At 40.4% G+C, this 23,780-nt stretch overlaps 1 protein-coding gene across 3 annotated transcripts in view; it reads right to left on the bottom strand.

Moving 5' to 3' along the window:
- The window catches only part of ABCC4 (ATP binding cassette subfamily C member 4 (PEL blood group)), a 187,061-nt gene that overhangs the window by 52,318 nt on the left and 110,963 nt on the right, over positions 1-23,780 (bottom strand). The window lies entirely within an intron of this gene.

The raw sequence follows: 23,780 nt of genomic DNA, 5'->3' as shown, positions 1-23,780 counted from the left end.
GATACTATGGTTTTTTTTTAAAGTAATTACAACCTGTCCTCAATTTTTTAGCCTCCAGGATGGTGCAAAAAGCACCTCACATTTTGGGAAATTTGGGTTCTTTCAATTTCAAGCTGAGCATTTACTACTGGGGTGATAAGCTGTTACTTTCAGAGGTATACCAGATGTGACAAACACACAGCTCATGCTATAGCATCCAAGAAGACCAGAGGGATGGAGGCAGAAAACAGAAATATTACTTGGTGACTAATTCACTTCTTATCATTACTTCTATTTCCCTTCTCAGAATCCACCCAAACAGGATATCCTAAAGGCTGCAGGATTGGAGGATGAGAACTAATTTTTGGTCTTTTTAATGATTACAGTCAAAGAAATTGAAGTAATACACAGAGGGATGCATGCACACACATATATGCACTTGCGCACTCACACACAATGCACAGAGGTATGCATGCGCGCACACACGCAGAGCTTATTCTGTGATAGTAGCTTGAGAGAAGAAGTGAGTTTCTCTATGCCCCTGAATTTCTTTTGTAATAAGGACTCCAGGAAGCCAGCCTGTAGGTAAGATGAGGGCTACCTCATCTGCGCTTCCTGACCTGGGTCACAGGTGACTTTCTCCCGAGGCCCTTCACACCAGCCACAGCTGGACGGTGAATGAGCCGGGGCCGGGTTTCCACTGCCGGGATCAGCCTGCTCCGCTGTCCTCCTCAAGGTGCCTGGCTCACCGGAAGCGCAGGTGTGCCCACACCAGGAGCTGGAGGCTACTGCGCTTGGCCAGGCCAGACCTTCACAGACTGGGGCCTCAACTTTCCTATCTCACCCTTAGGAAATACAGACCCAGAAACTGTCTTTTCATGATACCTCTGTAGGCCCCAGTAACAACTTTTCTGAGCTTCTATGAATGCCTGCTTTAGAAGAGTATCAGAATTAAATGGGCTCATGCTGGTGGAAGAATTAAGTCACAACGCCGGGTGAGTTAACAGGTGCCCAACCACCAAAGTGAAACACCATGTCACCTGGCAAAGTCCGCCAGGTGCTGCAGGACAGCCCGCTTGGTAAAATGCAGACTCCGATTCAGGAGTGCTGGGGGAGCTAGAGGGTCTGCATTTCCTCCAAGCGGCCCTTCCTACACTTTCCCAGGCCACACTGGGCTCTCCATCAGTTCTGCTTTAGGACCATTAACATCAGATGGGCAATTTTCCCACACATTCTTACCCGTTTTGTGGCCCACCGAGTCATTTTTAAACTTTTCAAAGTAGCAATGCCAAACCCAGGAATATACACATCCCCACCCAAAAAAAAAAGTTAAAGACATAGTTTAAATTTTATGACTTCTTCATTGGAAAAACACAAGTTTTTAACGTAGGCAGAATCTGTAAACAAGAGTTTGCTATTTGGATTGAAAAACTTGACCCAGCCTTTTTGTTCGGTGTCTGTGGGGGCACTCTGTCATCTGACGCTGTGCAGGCTCGGGGGACACACAGGAGGGAACTCAGCAGTCACAGGGACGTGGGACAGCGGGAGCAAGCGATGACAGGCGGCGATGACGCAGTCACAGCTGCGGCGGGCGACAGCAGAGCAGGTGAACTGCAGGCTTAGGCTAACAACTCTTCACGGAGGAAACAGCCTGAGCGCTTGGGAAGAGGATGGAATGATGGCGAGTGGAGTTTGTCCAGGTGGGACGAATGACATGTGTGTGGACTGAAGGGTGAGAAAGGGCAAAAGCAGGGCAAATATTTGCCTCTTTGATGGAAAGGGCACGCCCTCAGGAGTGCCGAGATAGGAGAGAGCTGAGTGTGAACAGGAGTGGAGGGCAAGCCCAGCGTTAGGGGGCCTTCGCTGAAAAATTCCCTTCAGTCAGAAAGAGGCCCGACTTCTCTTTTGTGGGAAGGAAGTCTCTCATGGTTGTTAGAAGGACGGCCCGAGAATGCTGGGTGCAGAGAGGATGAAGGACCAACTTACACAAGTGACCCAGGCGAGTGACAGTCTGAGCGCTCCCAGGAGGCGGCTGAGGACCAATTCTGTCTCGGCCACTGTTCTCACAGACAAACCCTGCACAGACTCATCAGCGTGCCTGTGGTACACAGCAGAGCTTGGGCGGCATTTTTTCCTTGAAGTCGTGCCTTGTGGTCACCCCTGTTTGGTTTCTAGAACACCAACCACCACCACATGAGCACTGAGAAGTGCCAGAAACCACGGATGAATCATCTGATCAAAACTCTTGACAGCGATGTTGTCCCCATTTTACAGAAGAGGCAGTTTAGGGTTAGAGGCAGGAGGAAATTAACTCACTGACATTCGGCTATAAAACAGGTCAAGACTTGCATCCAGGATTACAGAGATTGAGAAAATTCATGTCATCACATCTACGAGATACAGCTATTTTAGCAGACACATCTAAAAATTCTATTAAGTATCTACTAATAAAAATGAACCTATGGCTGATTTACGTTGATATATAGTGGAAATGAACACAACATTGTAAGCAAAAAAAAAAAAAAAAGAATGAGTCAATAAAATTACAGGCAGGGCTGGTGTTAAGCTAGTATGAATAGTGAAGGCCAAACTGGCCTCTGACAGCCCAGCCCCTTCTGACTGGCTAATATGCGCTCCACGGCTGCTGAATACTTTAAACATTAAAACAGACGAGTTCCTCGGAATTCTCTCCTGGCTAACCATAATTAATGGTTAATATCTCCACCTCTAAATTAAATTCTACAAGTTACTGAAGACTCAATGAATGGATTAAGAAGTGAATAAACATGTGAAAGAATGAATGACAGTCTAAGAAAAGCATAACTGGTTAAGAAATTCAGGGCTTGAGAACCCCCTCCAAGCCTCATGCTATCCTGTGACATAGGGCAAGTCCCACCGCCTAATGGTTAACTATGGCAGGGGACTGACCTTGAAGGAGTGGACACACCTCACATATTGCCCCAGGAAACCACCTGTTGTAGTCGCCAGAAATGTTTTTCTACAGTGAGTAGATGTAAAATATTTTTTTACATCGCCTAAGCACAGGGGAGAAAGAGGTCAGGAAGCTAAATCAGGCTAGCTCCTTTACAGCCGGATCTTGTGCACATGCCATGTGAGGAGTCTGGCTCATGGCTCATGGAAGGTCAGGACTGGACAGACTAGCGGACAGTAACAAGCAGTAAAAAGACGATGGCTCTGAAACACTGGGAGTCTGATAAAAACAATGGAGCAAACTCACTGGAAAATGCCTACAGCTTTCATGATTTCTGGGGATTCTTAAACCACGAACCGGGTTTCCCTGGTGGCTTAGATGGTATAGAGTTTGCTTGCAATGCAGGAGACCCGGGTTTGATCCCTGGGTCGGGAAGATCCCCTTGGGAGGAAAGGAAATGACAACCCACTCTAGTATTCTTCCCTGGAAAAACCAACAGATAGAGGAGCTTGGCGGGCTATAGTCCATGTGGTAGCAGATTCGGACACGACTGAGCAACTTTCACATACATACATACATACATACATACATACACCATGAACCACAGGAAGTGGGGTGGCCACAGGCGGGTGTAGGCAATTAAGAAATGTCATTCTGAGGGCACGGGACACCATACATCACAGGACTCCTCCAATCACAGAAACACACCACTTTGCCTCCAAGGTCTTTTTTCCCGGCATACTACACCTTGACCATGTTTCAGGACAAAATGCAGTCTTCATCTCATACTTTCCGAAGAATGAGATCTGTGGAGTTAAAACACGGAGCAGTCTTGCCTGGGAAACGTGTACCCACAGAAACAGAGGTCAAACGATCTGTTAATAAAGTCATCTAAGCAGGGACATCCCACTTCTGCAAAGGCAAGTATCAGGAAGTTGCCAATCGGAATGCAAAATCAACCCTTCCCTCTCTAATACGCGTACAAAAACTTGTAATGCTCAGAAATGGGACAGCTAAACATTTGGTGTGAGAACGTGACTAAACTTGAAGACAATGGTTCCTCCCACAACCCACCACATGTAAAGTGACTGAAGGTGAGCTGGAGTGGGATCAACCAACACCCAAATCTGATCTCAGTTCATCTCCAGCGCATCATTTTAATTTCTGGGAACCGCCAACAGTTGTTACACAAATGTGGTTGGGTTGTATTAAGTGTGAGAGCATGGGCCTTTGCTGGGGAGTAAAATGAAACACACAAATGGAGAATACCATTAAAAACAAGGGAAGTTAAAAAATTATACAAATAAACTTATTTATAAAAAAAAGAAGTAAACCCACAGACATAGAAAATAACCTTATGGTTACCATAGGGAAGGGCGAAAAGGGATAGACTAGGAGTTTGGGATTAACATATACATACTATATAGAAAATAAACAACAAAGAATTACTGTATAGCAGAGGGAACTACATTCGATATCCTGTAATAACCTGTAATGGAAAAGAATCTGGAAAACAATGGATATATGTACATATGAAAAACTGAATCACTTTGCTGTCCACCTAAAACTAATACAACATCGTAAATTGACTGCATTTCAATTTTCTTTTTAAAAAAGAAGGGGACGGGAAAAATCATTTTCACTACTGTATACCTTCCTTTAAAAATTAGATAAAAGCAGTAAGAAGTGGAAACACTGCTCAAAGTGTTATAATTCTACATAGTGTACTGGTAGTTTAAAAAGTTTTTAGATGGGAATTCTCTGGCGGTCTACTGTTAGAACTCTAGGCTTTCACAGCCAAGGGCACAGGTTCAATCCTTCCTCAGGGAACTAAGATTCTACAAGTTGTTTAGAGGCCAAAAAAGAGAAGGAGATGGGAGGGAGCATAGGAGACACATTCCCTCTTGGTCAAGCATTCCTCACATTAAATTGTGGGCTATTCAAATATCCCACAAGCCCTTCTTCCAGTCCATCTGCCACCCTCTTCACACACATCATCTACTTTCTAAAACCAGTATCTTTCCCTCCATCCTCATTCACCTTGACTTAGCTAATCCCTGTAATGTCTTTAAAAAACAAAAATCATCTAAGGCGCTGGTTTCCAGGATATAACTATTTTTTAATACCCTCTTCATTCCTGTGACCTGGCTTGCACCTGCCCCCCTTATATTTGGAACTCTAATTCGCCAGAAATGTCATTCCCGCTAGTTCCGCTGTCATCTATTCTCTAAGGACAGTAACACCTGAACCAGAATCGACCCCTAGTGCCTCTTGAAGCTTCCCTGGTAGCTCAGATGGTAAAGAATCTGCTTGAAACAAGGGAGACCTGGGTTCGATCCATGGAGGAGAGCATGGCATCCCACTCCAGCATTCTAGCCTGGAGAATCCCCATGGACAAAGGAGCCTGGAAGGCTGCAGTCCATGGGGTCGCAAAGAGTCCTTTCATCGTTGGTGTGTCCAGCGGGTGGGATCTCCCCTTGGACATCTCACGTAGGTACACAGCAACACATTATGCAGCAAGGAAGCCGGTACATCTGCATAAAACGTTTAACACAGCCCGATGAATATCTTAAAAAGAACTTCAACATAAAAGAAAACCTTTACAGGCTGTATTTTGATTCCTAAAACTTTTGCACATTAAAAGAAAAACTGAAATCCCAATCCATATTGCATTTTGATACTTTGAGCTTTGTATCTATTAAGCTTTGAGCTTTGATACTTTGCTCAAACCTTGGCTTTATGCAACCAGAGGTTTGCCCATCAGCACTGAAACAGGTACACAGCAAGGATAGAGCAGACTTCCCCAGCGCCAGGCAGGTTTATACATCAAATAACTTAATCAGAACACAAACTGTTCTTAGATTTCTGGGGAGGTAATTAAATACCAATTCAATGCCAATTAATCACAGTCAAATGAGTCTGTCAGAGAAGAACTCTATACACATGCAGGCTATTTAATGGTCAAATACTTGGCAGGATCTTAGTTAAACAATGATTCATTAAGCCTCCTCTGCCACACAATGGCCAGGCTGAACTCCAAGTGAAAGAATCGAAACTCTTTTGTTCTCCTATAAAAAGACATCAAATGCCTGTGCATGATATTCTTTCCTTCCTCACTTAGCAGGCAGCTCAACTTGCATGATTCCGGATACGCTGGGCTGCTCCTGGGCAGCAGGGCATCTGTGAGTCCTCCTTGGGTTCTGTGCTCAGTACCAAGGCAAGGCAATTCCCTTCTTCTCAATGGAAAAGAGCTGGACAGCTGACTACCTTCTGAAAATGTTTGTTCCCTCTAAGCGACGGAAGGACTAAGAGACCCTACCTTCCAGCAGGCAAAAGCAAGCTATGATTTTTCTTTCTCCCTTGGCAGCACACTGCCCACCATAAAAACAAACAAAAAACCCTGGATCCACATAACTGTCTGTCCAGGAAAAACATTTGCGGTTTCCTGCACCTACCTTATCAATTTGCTTCCTTTAAATTACTTGTCCCTTCAGAACACAGCCACTCATTAAACTCAGAGAGTCATTTTAAGGTCAACTTTTCCCTGGGTTTCTTAGGTGGACTCTACTGCCTTTCTGCAAGTTCCTGTCTTCCCATGCAGAAAATATTAAAGAAATGAATATTGCTCCATGTTTGCTGGGGCTTTTGCCTACACTAGCACTATAAGCATTCCATAGTTTCAGTAACGCAGCTATTTATTAAATGCATAATTTCTGCCCTTCATAATTAATTCAGACTGGGGTGAAAAGGGCTTTTATAGTGCTGTAAAATTCTACTTGCCTCCTTAGAGAGGGGTTCTTAAGCCGGCTTTATTAACTGTTTTATCACACTTTAAAAATAAGTGGGACTTCCCTGGTGGTCCAGTGGTTAAGCATCTGCCTGTCAATGCAGGGGACATGGCTTCAATCCCAGGTCCGGGAAGATCCCACATGCTATGCAACAACAAAGCCCAATCACCACAATTACTGAGGTCACATACCCTAGAGATCGTGCACCACAAGAGAAGACACCTCAATGGCAAGCCTGCGTATCGCAACTAGAGAAAGCCCATGTGCAGCAACAAAGACCCAGTGCAAACAAAAATAAATAAATAATTTTTAAATTTTTTTGAAACTGAATGAATAAAATTAATTATATTTTTATTTAATAACAAAATATGTACTAGATAGTTTTATTAGAAGCAGAAGTAAAGTCTCATAAAAACTATTTTGAAAGATTTTATATATATATATACACACACATATATATATTATCTGAACCCTCAGACTGAATTTATGATAACTGACCAAAGATAAATATATGTGACATTGTTTTTCATAAGAAACTTTAGAAATTTCATGTAAAACTTATTAGCAGAATGTATTCTAATTCTGCTCAAAAATTGAAGGATATACACAAAATAAAGATGCACTTTTACTGAGTCTCATTGCATATAAAATACCAAATTCACTTGGACACCATTACAGTGAATGAAGGATATACTGCATGCTTATTATTTCAAAAAATACATAACTGAGTCCACAACTGCAAAGTTATAACACATTAGCAAAAAATAAGTGATTAAAGCATTAAAATTTGACATAATTAAATTACTAAATCTATTTTTGTGATCCCTCAGATATAAAACTCACATTTTTATTTATATTGCTTTAACAGGACACAACAATAACAGCCCTGCATGTGTTTATTTCTAATGCAAACTACGACAGATAATGATTTTGTAATAGAGGTGTGAGGGGGAAAGGTCACAATATGTCTGCATATAAACACACCATACCATACCATAGGAAAACAAATTTTCCTGCAAATATAAGCAATTTTACTGCCTATCAAAGTGGTGCCAAAAAGTAGATTTATTCGTATTAAAGTGCTGACAGGAGAGAAATGTTCCAGCACTAAATAAAGTACATGGTAACCCAATCATCAAATCAATAAAGTTATTAAAAATATGCTACATTCCTCAAGGAAATGGTGAGTTGAAGGTTAAAAAATATTTGGTCGCCATGGAGAATATCCCTCCAACACAGCTGACAGTTACTGGTCTGGACCCTGTCATCCCCTCTGTGCCTAGAATAAAAGTCTGCAGGCTTCTTATCTTTCTTTATGTGTATTTAGCCATGTAACCTGCCAGCCAGCATTTTCAGCTTCGTATCGGCATCCTATACATACAAATAAGAAACTATGCCATTTTTCTTCTTATAATTCTATGCCCCAAACTGATGAAATATTACCACATTTGTAGACTCTTGTAAACAGACACACTATCATAGGGCAGAAATGTGCTGAGATTATAATATCCATTCATCTAAACTGTCAGCATATAACAACATTCAGGTGGGGTGCTTGTCACCTAAATTAATTTACTACTTAAAGAGACTTTCTTAACACCAAGTCTGTCAAAAGGGGTTTTTAAAGAAACTGTTAAAAGTGCCAGTGTTAGTCGCTCAATCATGTCTGACTCTTTTGCGATCCCGTGGACTATAGCCCACCAGGCTCCTCTGTCCATGGGATTCTCCAGACAAGAATACCGGAGTGCACAGCCATTCCCTTCTCCAGAGAATCTTCCCAACCCAGGGATTGAACCCTGCACTGCAGATAGGTTTTTACCTTCTGAGCCATGAGGGAAGCCCCAACGAAACTATAAATAAATCTAAATGTGGTTTGCATTTGATCTAATTTTCAAGTGTTGGATTAAAAAGAGGAGACTAGTGACAAAGAAACTTGCACTTGATCCACCAGGGCACCCTCTTAACAGGGACCTGTTGTCCAACTGTTTGGGGCAGGAGACACAGGCTTGCTGCCACAGAGGCATGATATCCCAATCCACCTCCTACGATTTACTCAAAAAGTAAAGGAGGTTATAAAACCTGAGAACAGAAGGCTAAGGGGGAAAACACCAAAATAAATCTAAAGGGGATCTAAATGGAAGATGACAGTGAGTGTGTACATTCCCTGTCCTTCCAGGTCATGTTTCTCCGGGAATTAAAAGCAAAGGTAGATATATCCTTGGACTGCAAGTAGATCAAACCAGACAATCCTAAAGGAAATGAATCCTGAATATTCCCCAGAATGACTATCACGGAAGCTCCAATACTCTGGTCACCTGATGTGAAGAGCCAGCTTAGTGGAAAATTGCCTGAAGCTGGGAAAAACTGAAGCAAAAGGAGAAGGGGGCAGCAGAGGATGAGATGGTTAATAGCATCACTGACTGAATGAACAAGAATTTGAGCAAACTCTGGGAGATGGTAGAGGACAGAGGAGCCTGGCGAGCTACAGTCCACAGTGTAGCGAAGAGCCAGAGGTGACTTATAAACTGAACAACAAGAAAAACAAAAGATGTATCATTAGATCAAGGGAGGTGAGGATGGGAAACCTTGAGTTTAAAGAAGAAAAAAATTCCACAGAATATGCTAGAAGCAAGCATCTAAGAACTTGTATTAAAGGATGGATGACCTGGAATCCATTTAAATCATGGAAAGGAGCCTTGAAGCTTGGTGGGCAGTAATAAAGGACCCTCAAAAAAAATGTTTCGGGGGAGTTGAAGGAAGGGACCAAAAAGGAAGCTACAAATGCAGAAGAGAATGCCACACAGGGAAGACTCCTAGGATGTTGGGTCTCTCTTTTAGAATACAGGTCTGCTTGTGTCTAAACTCTGGATGCCACACACACATACAGAATTGTCTTTTCCCTTATGCAAAAACTGAAAACCTCTGAATAAGCCTCAGTAGAACTTAGCACTGATGACTTAGTGGACACCGTTCTAAACATGACGCCATTTTAAAAGGTTTTTATTTTGCTCATGTGACATTTAATTCAGACCCTTAGACAAAGTAAAAGCAAACAATGATGTCAGAACCAAAGAGAATTAAATGAGGAGCAAGGATTAGAATTTCACAAACTCAAGTTTCTCCCCTGAACTCTTATCATTCAGGATAAGATAAACTTCTTTTTTCCAATTAATTATTATGTTACTATACAATATTGTATTGGTTTTGCCATACACTGACTTGAATCCTCCATGGGTGGACTTGTGTACCCCATGAATACCTCCCAATCCCATCCCTCTGGGTCATCCTAGTGCACCTGCCCTGAGCACCGTGTCTCGTGCATCGAACCTGGACTGGCGATTCATTTCACATATGATAATTTACATGTTTCAATGCCATTCTCCCATATCATCCTGCCCTTGCCCTCTCCCACAGATCCAAAAGACTGTTCTATACATCTGTGTCTCTTTTGCTGTCTCGCATAAAGGGTTATCGTTACCAACTTTATAAATTCCATATATGTGTTAGTATACTATATTGGTGTTTTTCTTTCTGGCTTACTTCATTCTGTATAATAGGCTCCAGTTTTATCCACCTCATGAGAACTGATTCAAATATATTCTTTTTAATGGCCGAGTAATACTCCATTGTGTATATGTACCACGGCTTTCTTATCCATTCATCTGCTGATGGAAATCTAGATTGCTTCCATGTCCTGGCTATTATAAACAGTGACGCAATAAACATTGGGGTACACATGTCTCTTTCAATTCTGGTTTCCTCAGTGTGTACGCCCAGCATGGGGATTTCTGGGTCATATGGCAGTTCTATTTCCAATTTTGTAAGGAATCTCCACACTGTTCTCCATTGTGGCTGTACTAGTTTGCATTCCCACCAACAGTGTAAGAGGGTTCCCTTTTCTCCACACCTTCTCCAGCATTTATCACTTGTAGACTTTTGGATAGCAGCCATTCTGACTGGCGTGAAGTGGTACCTCATTGTGTTTTGATTTGCATTTCTCTGATAATGAGTGATGTTGAGCATCTTTTCATGTGTTTGTTAGCCATCTCTATGTCTTCTTTGGAGAAATGTCTGTTCATAGCAATACAGGCTTACCTCAAGAAACAAGAAAAAGCCAAATAAATAACCTAACTCTACACCTAAAGCAACTAGAAAAGGAAGAAATTATGAACCCCAGGGTGAGTAGAAGGAAAGAAATCTTAAAAAATTAGGGCAGAAATAAATGCAAAAGAAACAGAAGAGACCACAGCAAAAAATCAACAAAGCCGAAAGCTGGTTCTTTGAGAAGATAAATTAAATTGACAAACCATTAACCAGACTCATCAAGAAACAAAAAGGGAGAAAAATCAAATCAACAAAATTAGAAATGAAAATGGAGATCACAACAGACAACACAGAAATACAAAGGATCATAAGAGACTATTATCAGCAACTATATGTAAATGAAATGGACAACTTGGAAGAAATGGACAAATTCTTAGAAAAGTACAACTTTCCCAAAGTGAACCAGAAGAAATAGAAAATCTTAACAGACCCATAACAAGCATGGAAATTGAAATTGTAATCAGAAATTTTCCAACAAACAAAAGCCCACGACCAGACGGCTTCACAACTGAATTCTACCAAAAATCTAGAGAACTAACACCTATCCCACTCAAACTCTTGCAGAAAATTGCAGAGGAAGGTAAACTTCCAAACTCATTCTAAGATAAACTTCTAATAATACCCATAACTCTTATTGAAAAAAATCAAGATGTTGCTAGCATTCAATTAGAAAGAGAAAATATATTGATAGTTAAATAATTTAGCTTTTTGGTCATTAAGCATAAAACTACCCATACCTACAGTGTGCAATTGTGGAGATCTAATAGTAAACAGCATTACTGGTCTCACATATATAAAATATAAAAATTCTGTTGAAAAACAAAACCACCAGTTCTGAAAGCATCAATAGCTAAATTTCAACATGGGCTTTAAAATACATTGAGCAAAACTGAAACAAAGGATTTTATAAAATGTTGGAAATTTTTGACTTTTCAGACACAATTTAATGTGAAGCTCATTAAATAGAAAAAGTGAACTAGTGATTTTATAAATATTTAAGGGACAGCAAGAGCGACTGAAATGAACTGAACTAAACTGAAGGTGTTTATTATTAAGGCTCCTCTGGAGGTGAAGAGTCCACCTGCCAATGCAGCAGATGTGGGTTCAATCCCTGGATTGGGAAGATTCCCTGGAGAAGGAAATGGCAACCCGCTCCAGTGTTCTTGCTTGGAGAACCATAGGAGCCTGGTGGGCTACAGTCCTTGGGGTCTCAAAGAGTCGGACAAGACTGAAGTGACTAAACAACAACAACAAGGCTTTCTTTTATTATCAGGAAAGGTCTCAAATTGAAAACAGACCAAAAAGGCTGGGTAACTGGATTGAGCAGACAGCCGGTTACTGGGGGCATATTCAGCATGAACTGGCAGTGTGGCGAAACTGGCCAAATTATATTCTTGAAGTCACTGTTGACAAGGCTGGATTTCTAAGAGGAGATCCAGCCTCTAAGTGAAGGCAAAAGGTTCCTCTCCAAATAGGCCAACCTGGAGAAGATGTAGAATTCTATGCAATTTGTGCTAAACTTACTACGTTCGAAGGCAATTTCTTGCAACTCTCACCTAAGGGAGGTGGACATGCTGGAGAGAAAGAGGAAGGGCAGAGTCAAACACCTGAAAAGGTAAGGAGGCACGGCACATGGAGTGCCCAAGAGCAAGAGGTGTGAGGCCCAACCCGCCAGCACCTTATCTGCTTGGCAAGTAAGGTGCTGCTATTGCCAGAAGCTTCCCGGGTTAGTGAGGCAATCACCACAGATTGCTAATGGGTAAAAGCCAGAGTTTGAATTTCAAGTCCAGTTTACACCTTGCCTGGTTTGCTCCGTAGTGATGGCTGCATCTTCAGAGTAGGTATGAAGGTACGAGAGGTTTCTTTTCAAGGCTGTCGTGTCACAGGACTGCCTGCCTCATCCTCCCACTATCTTTCCACCTCAACTACCACCCGGAAGAGATCAGCAGTAAGGAGGCCTAAGCAAGAAAATATTTATTGATCAATAACCCCATAAGCTAAATCCATGGTCCTTTAAAACATTCAGAAAAGAACTTCAAAGAAGGCCTTCAGTGTCTGAGACTTTGTTACTCAGAGCACAAGAAAAGTTCTACGACTCCTACCTCTGCAATTTCCCTGTCCTGTGGTCAGTCTCTTTAGTCATGTCCAACTCTTTGCGACCCCATGGACTGTAGCCCACCAGGCTCCTCCGTCCATGGGATTTTCCAGGCAAGAATACTGGAGTGGGTTGCCATAACCTCCTCCAGGGGATCTTCCTGACCCAGGGAATGAATCCATGCCTTACGTCTCCTGCATTGGCAGGTGGGTTCTTTACCACTTGCACCACCTGGGAAGCTTGTCTGATTCTCTATCCGGTCTCAAGTCCCAAAGGCATCTTCTCTCTCAGAGGTATTAGTCACGAAGGCAGTAATGGTTATTAACTGAGTAACTGAGATGGAAGATGTTACGTGTTTCAAAACTAATACAGAAAATGAAACCCATCCTTTTACAGGAGGGTGGAGAAACAGTTATTCCCTATGTTTTAAAGGAAGAAATAACAGAAAAACCAATGATAAAATGTGAAAATAGAAGAGGCGGGAGGTGTCCTAATGAGCAGATGGCAGGCTGTGTGCTGCAGGAAGGTTTCAAGCACAGGCCCCTCACTGAGCAGAGAGGAAGAACCCCACCCTGGATGGATTCTTCACCAGGTGCTTGGTCCCTACCCAGAACATTCCTCAAAATGTGAGCTGGACAGTAAGAGCTCTTCTGCAACTCCTTTCACAGAAATCTTAGAGACAGGCCTAAAGTGCTGCAAAGAGTTCCTAAGACACAGGTCTTTGATCTTTGTGGCTTTGCCATGTATGTTTTTAAAATTTCTGGAATGCACCCAGGGAGGCAAATGGCTTGACAGCAAACACTATAAATATCAAAATAAATAAATACATACAAACATCTGGAACCCTGATTAAGCACCAAAGTTTCCTTTTTTTTCTAGGGAAGAGGGTTGTGGGTAGCAGAGAAGAAACCCCCACTGAACAGCATTTTTATTTTTATGGAAAAATGTCCTATTCTTTCCATAGGATAAACCCCCCTCTGACACGAACAAAAGTTGCAGAAAGCTGAAGTCTGTATGTCATGGGGAAAGGAGAGAGTTTCTGATGTTCTTTAGCTAGAAAAGAAGGAACTTCAGTACTAGCCCAGAAAAAAGATGGGACCAAAATTCAATTTTTTAATAACTTGTAGTGGATGGGTATAAAATAACAGTCATTACTTAGAACGACAAAAATCCAGGCAATACAGTAATCTCGCTTGAGTTTGAAATGAAGTTTGCACACAGATTTTACAAATTACCCATTATACAATAATTTTCTGTGTTAAAAGGATGCTAAAATACATTGGTTTTTTCCTTATTTCTGAGGCCCTCTGAACAATAATAAACAGTGAGAATACAGAATTTTCCATGGTTATGCCTGATAAAACTAAATTAAAAACAAAGAATCAAATGACCACAAACCATGTGGTTAAGTGTGAATTAGGAGTCAGAGAGTTGGGAAAGTTTTAAAAAAAGAACTGTGTGTGTACAAGCGTGCGTGCTCAGTTATGTTCGACTCTTTGTGACCCATGGACTATAGCCCACCATGCTCCTCTGTCCGTTGAACATTCAGGCAAGAATACTAGAGTGGGTTGCCATTTCCTCCTTCAGATCTGTCCAAACCAGGGATCGAACCCAGGTATCTTGTGCTGGCAGGTGGAGTCTTTGCCACTGAGCCCCCAGGGAAGCACCATTTAAAAAAAGAAAACGCCCCAAATTCCCAACCTACCCCACGATGAGGTTCCACAATGTGACAGACCTTTGGAAAGCACAGAAAGGTGTGTGATCAGTCCTCTCACCAAGCAGATTCTACAGATCTCAGGACAGAGTTCAAAGCCTTCCCATTCTGGCCTGGTTTTGCTCCCTCCATCCTGCCCACAGTGACACCACTCCGGACAGGAAGGCTTGCCTCCCTGGTTTCCAGGTCCTATGTTCTGGAACCCCGACTCACTCTCTGGACCATTCCACCTGTGGTCCAACAGCAACCCCTCCTGAAACCTGCTCAGGTCTTCTTGCACACGCTGAGCATCTTTGGCCCTACACATCCGATCATAACTTCCTCCACAATTACTAATGTATCCAGCAGAAAACACACAAGTTTGGATGACACCATGCATGATTTCAGAAATATGTATGGAGCCCTTATCACAACAGATGGATTTAAAAAAAAAAAAGATGTATAATGCTTACAGATTGGCACTGGAGATGAGATATTATCTGAATCTAGTTATGAGAACTGACAGCAATTCGAGCCAGGTTGACACTGACCAACCAAAGGGTTGATGAAAGAGGATGTGAAAGGTGGGTTTGGGGACACAGGGACAGTCATTGGTCAAATTCAAAAGAAGAGGAATGCTGCACCTTCTTTACATTACAGCTGCAACACAGACAGAAACTTGTCCCTGGGACAAAAACATAATGGCTAGGCAGAGAGAGATAACCTCCAGCTCCAGGTATCCTGCCTCCTGCCTCCCTATGCCACACCCCCAACCCCACCCCCCACCGCCCCCACTGCCTGGACAACAAAGCTAGTCAAAGGACTGCCTGGGCATCTCAGTTGCTCATGCTAAATGAGCCCATGTGCTCCCAGAAACAACAGTCACATGTATATGGTGCCTGTCTGCCTCCATCTCAAGGAAAGCAGGATCTATGGAAATTATGAAATTATGTAAACTCAACAAAGAAAAGAAGACTTCATCATGCTTGTCATTCTAAGTTCCTTCCTAGCAGCTTCAAGATATTTAAAGTCCCAAGGTTGCATTCAATTGTGATTCCCCACTTAGATCGTAGCCAACTTCTCATCTCGGTAGCTGTTCTAAAAGGGAAAGACTTTGGTGCCAAGCCTCTGAGTGGTTAATCACATCTATACAAACATGTGCTTCCACAATTGGCACAGCATCCCCCGGCGTGAAGCTGGCAACAACCCAGATGGAAAACTCTATCAACTTCATGCTGACATCCCCGCCTCTAGCACTCATTCTGATCTGTTCTACAATCCACCAGCAAACTTGAAATCTCTGTTGCCTCAATTGTCCCCACTCCCCCCCTTTCCTGATGCCACTCAGAATGCTTCTGCTACCTCAGCCTGCCTCAGGCGCTCTTTTCAAAGACTCTCCTCATGGTGAAGTCAGCCACTAAAAAACAGACATCAAAACCAGTTCACTGTCCTCTCACCCGCTCAGGGTGCTCTGCCCAGCCCTCAGGATGGACACACCCTCAGGCTCTGCCTTCCCTCAACTGTGGGGAGTGGGTATCGCCATTCTCTGATCTCCTTCAGAAGGAAGGGCAGACTACGGATCTTCCACAGCTTCAAAGGAGAGGCAACAAAGCTAGTCTAAGGACAGGCTACAGATGCCCAAAGAATTTGCAGGTGTAGTAAAACCTGATGAGAAATTGAACCTTTTCTCGCTGCACAAGTAAACAATATGAAGAGCAAACCATCTCAGTAATCTGGGCTACCAAAGACTGCCAAAGAACTGTCCGCTAAAGTCGGTATACATTTATTCATGCTAGTGTTCAGTCACTAAGTGGTGTCCGACTCTATGACCCCATGGACTGCAGCCCGCCAGGCTCCTCGCATAGGATTTCCCAGGCAAGAATAATGGTATGGGTTGTCGTTCCCTCTTCCCTGGGGATCTTCCCAACCCAGGAATCAAAGCCACATCTCTTGGGTCAAATAGATCTTTCTGTTACCACTGAGCTACCTGGGAAGACCATACATTTCTTAAGGGACAGTCCATAGAGCAAAGGTCCCTCATGCATTCTTTCAACAGAAAACTCTAGAAACTAAGGAAAGGAGAAATTTCTATGGAAGGGAGAAAAGGTTTAAAATCATTCTCCTGAACTTTAAAAAACAATTCTCTATTAGGAAAATCTGCAAAAGTATCTGTCTGTCATTTCTAATAAAACCCAGCTGACACATCGGCTGGAATATTCCTGGCTTGGTATTTATGGATTTCTATGGCTAATTTTCCCATACTAGTCCTTCTTTTCCATCAAAATACATATTCTGCCTGACACCCCATAACTCTCAGGGTATGTCTGCTACTGTAACCTACACGAACAAATATTCATCTTCCAAGAGCTATACTGCACAAGCTGTTCATACATATTAGGGGAAAATCAGGCTTCCACAGGACATCAAAGTCCTTTGAGACCAAGACCTTAACCGTGTTCCTTAACCAGCATTTGAAACTTGACTGCATTAAATAATGAAGAGAAATCACTGCGGGATCCTCATCTCTTGGGGTCACAGGCCTCAGATGAAAAGTCCCATTGCCCACTGCTGACAGGTCTTCTCAGAGCTGAATAGATCCACTAGTCTCAATTCCGAAACTGCTAATATTTCCATCAGAAAGGACTAAGAGAGCTTTAATTCACCACAACGTTACAACCTGGAGGCTGCCAGGAGGCCCAAGGCCGAATGATCTCGCCTTCAGATGCTGTGAAATAGTGATCAGAATGTGCCTGGAGAAGAGACCAATAGAACGTTTCACTTTTCTCAGATCAAAACACATCATTCCTTATCCTTGGATTTCCTAGGATAATTTAAACCTCACATGAAGCTGTTTTCACTCCTAGGAGGGGGTTAAATGCCAAAGAAGAGCTTACTAATGATACCAAGACCCACATATTCTCATATAATAGCAAATAATATGCAGAGCTGACACATTCTTAACTTATAAGCAGTTATAAAATTACAAAAACTTTAATTAAGACAGAAATGAAACAGGATACAGAAGAGATACGTGCACTCCTGTTTCTACTGCAGCATTGTTCACAATAATTAAGATATAGTAACAGCTGAAGAGTCTACCAACACACGAATGTGTGTATAGAAAAATACACACACACTCACACAGAGGAATATTATTCAGCCATGGGAAAAAAGAAAACTGTGCCATTTGCAAGAACATGGATGGACTTTGAGGTAATTATGCTAAGTGAGGTAAGTCAGACATGGAAAAACAAACACTGTGTGATGGCTCTTATATGTGGAATCTATAATTCTTAAAACCAGACCATAAAATGAGATGTCTAAAGGTCTATATTTGCAATTGGTCGATAAATAAGCCCTGGAGACCTAATACACAGTAGAGTGGTGAGAGACAACAAATCTGTACTATAAACATTAAATCTGCTGAGACTAAATCTTACTCATTCCTAACAAGAGGATAATTATGTGATGTCATAGGTATTAGTTACCTAATACAATCAGAGCAATCATACAGCAATATATCAAATAAATCCATCAATCAAATCAATGCATCAAACAAACACCATGTTGTACCACAAATATAACTTCTCAAAAGTCATGACAAGGTGCTAGTAAAAGTCTTAAAAATTAGGGCCAAGAGAACGGGCAAAAAAATGATAATCTAGTTTACAGAAATAGTAATCTTCCTGGAAGATGAAACATCCATCTCCCATCCCCATGCTGGGTCTAATTCATCTTCAAATGCTAAATCCTTTTGAAAACTGACCAAAGCAAGAAGCTCATGTAAAAGCTAGATAAACAAAATGAGGAAGATGAAGGTCAAAGAATTACATACAGACACACACATTCAGACACACATATCCATTTTTCACACACTGAAATACCTGTTTGTGTGGACTGTCCAGATTGTGCAAATTTTTTAAACAGCTTCGGATAATGTCCATATTCATTTCATAGGAAACACTGTGCTAAACATAATTTCACCTCAACCAGAGAGCTGCCATTATTGTGTAAAATATAATATGTAGGTATGGATGCTGAATCTTTTGAAAATGCTCACGGAGATTTCAGAATACATTATCTGGTTACTTCATGTGAAATTTCCAGCATGCTGGCATATGAAGATGCTTTTAAAATGCTGCGTTATATAACTGTATGATGATTAATGATTTGGGTCAAACTGGTTCTTCATTTTCAATTCTAGGCACCAGAGCTCTATGGTTTCCCCATAAAAACCAATGGGAACAGTAACTAGAGGATTAGGCAAGAAGGTGATGAAAACCATGGCTCTAGAAGCAGAAGAGACTGCAAAAGATTTCTTGTGTTTGGTTCCTATTAAAAATGAAACAATGGAAGTACAGTATTTTAACAAATTTAAATTGTCAAATAAATTTACAACATTGCCCTGAACTGACAAGACAAAGAGGGATGGTTCAAATTTATCATACTCCAGGCTGATGTTCAATATGATAAAGAACAAGATTATACCCGCCAACAGATGAAAACTCTGTCACGCAACAGATCTCTGAAACATTAGACAGTGGTATCACAAAGACTCTGAACTTCTTACAACCTATTTTGGTTTTCTTTTTCATCAAATTATTTCTCAGCAAATTCTGCGGGATGAAAGAACAGTTGAATTTCAGAGCTGCAAAGCCTCTCAGACGTGATTGAGGCTGAATGCCAAGATTCAGGAAAGATAGGTGCTCTGTGCCTAACATAGCTACCTGGTATCCAGGTGTTAATAAGTGCACGGTCTTCACTAAGGTCTCTCCACTCAAAACTATGCTATTTCTTCAACTACTTCAATGCCACTACACCCAGCCAGTAATTTGTGGCATTTACGTGGTTAGTTTATTAACAATAATTGGGAAATATTTATAAGAACTGAAAGTAAAAGTTGCTCAGTTGTGTCCAACTCTTTGTGACACCATGGACTATACAGTCCATGGGATTCTCTAGGCCAGAATACTAGAGTGGGTAGCCTTTCCCTTCTCCAGAGGATCTCCCAACCCAGGGATCGAACCCAGGTCAATGGCATCAGTCACAAGGGAAGCCCATTTATAAGAAAGTTGTGCTTGTTCTATTGCATGTTTACCTTTCAGCATTAAAAATGTAATCTACATTTTTAAAGATCTAATAGGCGATTCTCATTTGCATCCCAAGCTACTTTCTTCATTATTTTGTGCAAGAAGAAGTTGTGAAGTATCAGAATGTCCATCTGATAGAAATGCAGAAGACTGCCTGGAATTAACTGGAGTGAACAAACCACGAAATGTCTCTAAAAACATCCCATGAATAAAATTTGAAGGCCTGACAATCTAAAACTGCCTTAGGTCAACTTTAACTTTCACATGTGAAATTTGTCATTTTTCATGCTTTTTGAAAAAGGTGAATACATTTTGACCAGTTATTGCATTTTCTTTAAAAAAAAAAAAAAAAGTTCCTGCTATTCCTATAGCTATTCCCTGGAAGAATTACAATGTTCAATTTAAATAGAACTTATTTTATAAAATTTCAAACTGTATTTCTAATTATACAACAGACTTCTGTAATAAACTTCAGCCATATCATTTTCAAACAAACACAAAAATCCAGATGTTTGGCATTTATATGTAAAACTCAGCTCCCACTGTGAAACCAAATTAAAATGAACTCAGGAATGAGGCCCTATGAAAACAAAAACAAAATAAGCAAGCAAACAAAAAAAAACATGCTATATATTTTGATCATTTATATATTTTTCCTTGTATCTGGGAAGATATACACATCCTTTCCCACCATTTTATCACAATTAACATATTCCCTTGGATTTTGTAGGGTGAAGAAAAAGACAAAAAGAAAAATCACAAACTTGCATGACTTAGTCCTATGGTTCATTCCTATGAGATGAATACGCTACATATTCTTAATAGTCTCTTAATTCTCACACATATTAAAAAAAAAAAAAAAAAACTTTGTTACTATTATTATACAATCATCCCCAGTGTATAATAAAAAAGATTAAATCACTGGACAAAGGTCTGTCTGTGGTCAGGCTCGATTCACATTCATTCAGATGGGTTGATTCCAAAGTCTGTTCTCTTTACCACTCGACACCTTGGGTCCCAAATTACAGTGGTCAAAACCACTATTAGAATATAAAAGAAAATGACTCATTGTGGTGTTGGTAATGTTCAAGATCACTTTATTCACTGGATTTTCAAATCTTAAATTTCACATCACTTTAATAAAATCTAATAATATGGATCTTATGCTGGTGTAACAATCTAACTCAAAGAAGTTCTCTCTCTCTCACACACACACACACATACACACACAGTCAATGCTGCTTAAGACAATTATGGTCCAATCCAGAGGAACCTGGTTGTGCCAGTGAAATGACTGGCACAGCTCTCTGAAAGCTCTGTTCCAACATCTCCACCTACATTCCAACTCCCTGTCCATTAATGGCTTTAAATTTTCTACTTATGACACAGTTCTCTCATCTGACATCAAATAAAAAATGGACATAAGAATTAGGGGGGAGAGAAAAGAGGACCTATATTCTTTTTAAAGAAAGAATACTCAATGTTTATCTAAACCTTAAAAGGTACTCACCGTGTCACCCAAAATTTCAAACCCGAACCTTAGGTTAGTTAGCAACTTGGTTATAACAAAAAGCAAAAGATATACCTGAAGGCTAGTATAGGAGATTAACTAGTAAAGGAGATTTGAATGGTTAGAAAATTAGATATCAAGGGGTATTAAACCACCATCATTCAAATTTTAGAATTCCTAATGTATGAGTGAAATCTACTCACCTAAAGACTTGACAATTTATTTAAGAAAAAAAAAGCAGCTTATCTGATAAACCACTGACTGTCTGGATTAAATAGACACTGCATTTTATTACCACAGATATTTGTGTCAACAACTATTTATTTAATCTTGAAGTCAAGGAAGAACAATTTTCTAGCAATACTGATTACTCATCATTTTCAATTATGTGTTTGTTTTCCTTCTATTTACAGGATTATGTCAAGACTAACATTTAAAGTTGGCACCAATAAGAAATACTTCTGTCTACAGTATAACCCATTGGTGAAACTCATTAAGCCATATTTGACAATTTTTTCATTTTTATGCTAAGTAAAAAGGAAAATAGAGTGAAGATTTATATTAGCATGAGATATAATTTTAAGATGTTATTGCCACTTTATTCTCCAAAAAGGAAGAATAATAGATTTATAGTTCCATCATAGGAAATAAATTTTATGAGCCCAGATCTGTCTGACAAACTAAAAAGTGAAAAAAATTCTAAACATAATGACTACAGAGAGGAAAGCAACCATTTCTTCTTATTCTGTTTTTAAATATTTGAATCTAATGAAAAAAAAATTAATCCACGATCTTGACTACATCTCCCCGCAGCACTGCTGACCTACATAGGTGGAATTATTCATGTACAAAAATATATTTACGGACAAATCCACACGCACTGTTCAAATATCTTTGTGTAGAACCAAAAGACATGGATGCTCTGTTTTTCCTACCACACCCTTGAAAATCTCTATACATTTTCATTTTACGCCTCACACAGAGTAAAGAATAAGATCAGGGACTGAGTCAAAAGAATACTTCAATGAAATATCCACTTGAAGTTCAGAGAGGAATCCTTAACTAATTACTGACTTAAACATCCCCAAACCAGGAACTGAGGCTGAAAATCACCCAGAGCAGACACTCTGGTTTTCACTGATGTGTTATCAACACGCCACTCTGTAGCCCTGTTCTCTTCCAACAGTAGACCTGGAGGCAGGACTTTCCCATCGGCAGAAGCATGACTGTATTTGAAGTAACATCAGGGATAAAGACTCTTAAACACATAACAAGTCTAAAATAGACTTTCCAGGTGTTCAAGAGGTTGAAACATTTCCCTGTGTGATACAATCTATTAAAATGCACTTGCAAAAATGAAAGGAAAATACTTCCAGAACAGAGAACTTAATTTTATGATGGCTTTCTATTTAACCACAGTATTTTAATAAACTTCCACTCAATGTGTACTTTGAAGCTTTGTCAGAGACACTATCTAAATGAGGGGGAAATTTTTAACAGAATCATCCTGTCTACCAAGAATGAAAAGAACACTCAAAGATCATAGTTGATTTCATGATAACATTACTTATATCATTGCTTATCTTCCACCTACTGTCAAAGCATTTGTAACACACTTGTAAAAAGCCCAAAGAGAGGTGTGCATACATATTTTGTAAAGGGCAACACTGGAAGTGCCGGCTTCCCTCTTTTTTCCCTAACACACTTTCAGAGATGTGCGTACCATACACACAAGCAGTCCCTGAAGAATTATTTCCATATTGTCAAAGAGTCTGGTTAGAAGCCAGGTTGAATCTGCTGTGAGTTAGCAAGTTAGTCAGCTTAAATAAAGAATCACTTACTTTTATTTCCTAATTCCCTCACATTCCAAATGGTGTGATTTCATTTTGAAAACAATGCTTGTTTAAAGTTCCAGGAAAACAGTTTTTGGAAGTTTTATGAAATCAAGGGCAACCACTTATGTGATTATCATAACATATAGAGCTGTGCATAGAAGCATCAATGTTTTGTTTATACATGGATGGAGCTCCAATCTACAGTTATATTAAATTCTGAATCTGAATCTTTTCTATATGGAATAATAGAATATCAGTACTAGATCTAAAAAAAAAAAAAAAAAAAAAAAAAATTCACTGTCAACAACTATTTAAAGGCCTAGAAGACAGGACTTTTCTACCCAATGTTTAGGACCACAACTGATAACCAGTAAATGAGCAATAAATGCTTGATGAGTGAAAAAGCTCCAGTGAAAAGTTAAGTGATTGGCCCAGGTCTTTCAAAGCTGTTTCCAGCAGAATTGGGACATCACGACATCTCAGCTTCCTGCCTAATAACAGTTTAATAATGTGTTTTGTTTTTTTTTTTACAATGATGAATTCCTCCTTACTTCTTAAGGGACTGTAATTTATATGGTAAAAACTACCAAGCATCAAATAAGTGCCAAGATTCGTCTTTAAAGCACCACCAAACATATTAAGTGTTGGACAGCTTCATCTCCATCACTGACTGGCATTAGGAGAACTTGGAAACTTCCATAGTCTGGTTTCATAAACTGCACTTTCCAAAGAAACAAGGTTTATTCTTTATTCC

Source organism: Odocoileus virginianus, chromosome 8 (assembly GCF_023699985.2).
Source record: "Odocoileus virginianus isolate 20LAN1187 ecotype Illinois chromosome 8, Ovbor_1.2, whole genome shotgun sequence".
Taxonomy (NCBI): domain Eukaryota; kingdom Metazoa; phylum Chordata; class Mammalia; order Artiodactyla; family Cervidae; genus Odocoileus; species Odocoileus virginianus.
This window is presented reverse-complemented; position numbering and strand designations above follow the sequence as displayed.